The sequence below is a fragment of the Branchiostoma belcheri genome, unplaced genomic scaffold (genome assembly GCF_001625305.1).
Source record: "Branchiostoma belcheri isolate BF01 breed outbred unplaced genomic scaffold, Haploidv18h27 scaffold497, whole genome shotgun sequence".
Lineage (NCBI taxonomy): Eukaryota > Metazoa > Chordata > Leptocardii > Amphioxiformes > Branchiostomatidae > Branchiostoma > Branchiostoma belcheri.
The window spans coordinates 18,475-21,142 of NW_017804128.1; the positions used below are offsets into that span (position 1 = coordinate 18,475).

At 42.4% G+C, this 2,668-nt stretch overlaps 1 protein-coding gene across 1 annotated transcript in view; it reads left to right on the top strand.

The window, feature by feature from the left end:
• LOC109479601 (gastrula zinc finger protein XlCGF57.1-like) overlaps window positions 1–2,668 on the top strand; it is an 8,099-nt gene that overhangs the window by 2,113 nt on the left and 3,318 nt on the right. The window lies entirely within an intron of this gene.

Below are 2,668 nucleotides of genomic sequence, written 5' to 3' on the forward strand. Positions count from 1 at the left end.
CCACATAATTTGAATTATACTGGAAAACGGTCAACCCAAATCATAAAAAGCGACCTTAACTAGCAATTGAACAAAAGTACGCAATGTTTTCGGTACAACGAAGATAAAAACCCCATCGCACAGACATTTGCCCCTGGGATTTTTCTCCTGGGGACACGAATTTGTCGTCTGTCTGACGATATTTCCCTCACAAAAGGTCGGACCCAAAGCAAAGTCCCGGAGAAAAAGATGACAGCTCCCCGTTTACCCTGGTACACGGAACGTAACCGTGTGGTCACAGCTATGAGGCGAACTGATGCTCTTGTGTTTTTATCAGAAACTCCATCTCGGAAACAAATTTCGGAGACTGTGAGGAAATCGACACCACACACACACCCTCCTCCTCCACCATGATGGAAACTTGAAGCGGCCTGCAGCGCGCTCGGCAGGCGACACTGCACCACATTTTTCCGCAATGTCGGAAGCCGCTCGGAAGTTATACTGCACTCGGCTGTTCCTCCGTGATGACTACCTAGCGGACAGTATTAAGAAAAACGAGACTTACCTTCAAAAACAGATGCAAATAGCAGAAAACAATCCGAAACGCCAGGCCGGTCGTCTGCTCAGCGGACCGCTACCATTTGACAGCGCGAGCCGTGTATATAGTAGACCACGTGACGTCGAATAGGATATTTGCATAATTTATCGGTCACTTTCACTTACGGTCCTGGCGTGACGTGAGGAGAAAGTGAAATATCTTCAAGCAGATGTAAGTATGGCTTCGCTTTGTTTTCGTACGTGGGTTTCCTGGCTTTTTTTTACCGTACTTAACCTTTTAAAGTAGATGTATTGCTTTAGTCGTATTGCTCGCGTTTTGGTTTGTATTTGTCTTTGTATTTGTATGTATCTTTCTGACATTTAATACGTCTTTCAATGTGACATTTTGACAGGGATGCGGTTCAATGTCCAGAGAGGAGACAAGACAAGGCTTTGAGTTATTTCCTGGAGAAATGTATGTGCATTTAACCTCCTTGGTATGTGTAAAACTAGTAGTTGGCGGTAAACTTATAGCACAATATAGGTATGAATTCTTGTTTGACGAGGTTCATAATGTCAAAATTTGAAAATGTAGGAATCTTGTTGTTGTTGTTGTTTTGTTTTTTTTGCCCGCCCTATCGCATTAGATTTGGAGTCTGCAGAGGATGTCATCCATAAAATTTACTTGCCGCAGCTTTACCTGTACCAGCTACAACATCGATAGGGGGCGCTGCGAAACCACAATATGCACGACAATTCATCCTTTCCAGGAAATGTAGCGACTATTTCGGCACATGTCGCGTTTATTAGAGATCACCAGGGAGTACTAGTAGATAAGAAATGAACAGTTTAACAGACTTTCACAGCTATAACCAGATGTTTATTGAAATACAACTCTTAGCAACACCATAGTCATTCCTCTGTATCAGTTATGAAGAAACCTCGCCATGGTGAGATGAGACATTAATGTAAATGGAACAGTCAATTTAACTTTATAACATGTATAACATTTTTACTTTCGACTTAGAATTTTTACTTTTGACTATGTGTACGGATAGTGTAATGCTAGCATCTATTACACGATTTTGGTGGTTCCTAAGTGCAATCTCTCGAACAACCTCTCAAGACAATCTACTATCATCCGCCAAAAAAGAAAGGAAGAAAACAGGAAGTGTTGTACAGTAGTATCAGAGAATACTTTTTGTAACGTAACTGTAGGTGACATGTCTAAAATATATGAGACGTACAAATATTGCTAAAAGTTGGTAGTTTAAGTACCTGTCTGAACAATTTGAAGTCTTGCCTCTTTATATCTGCATCTACGTATAGTTAGTTAGTTACAATAACTTTTTTGCTAATTGATTAATTTTCGCTAATTGACTACTTAATTAATTTTTGCCAATTATAGTTACCTCTCTTACATCCCGCTAGTGACATACATTCTTCCTACACGGCTAGTATTGTTGCGTTCTTCTGCCGTTTTAACATTACCAGTTTCACCTGAATCATAAAATCATTTCGTTTTTGCCACCGAATGTCCTGCTATCTCATTTTCATTTTCATACAGGTGCTCATCGTCATATGTGTCCTGGTCGTCATTCGGTCTTACCTCTGTGGATGTTAGCGATTGGTTCTGGCGAGTTTCGCCTCCGCTGTACCAACCGTCTGGTTTTGTCCACGTGTACCTTCGACCTACCGCCTCTTCACTGTCAGGATCGTATGTTACAGCAGAAGTCCCGGTGTCCCGGTCTAAATGTCCTCTTGCGTCGTCCTCATTTTCGTAAATGTTTTCGTCTTCAAATACGTCCGAATCGCCATCGGTTTTTCCATCTTCTGATGCCAACGTTTGGTTCCGGTGTTCCCCGTCTCCCCTGTCCCAGTCATCCTGACTTGCCCTTCGCCCGGACGCTTCGTCGCTCTCGAAATCGTCGTTTATTACATCATGTGTGACGTAGTCACTCAAACTGTCTCTTGGGTTCGCTGGTAAGGTTTCTGGTGCAGCGTCCATTTTGCTCTTGCTTTCGGTTTCTGCCATGTTCTTGTCAAACTGACTGGTGTTCATCGAATGCCCTGCAAGGCCAGTCTCCTTTTCATTTTCATATGGGTGTTCATCATCAAATGTGTCCGGATCGTCCTTTGTTATTGTCTGGTT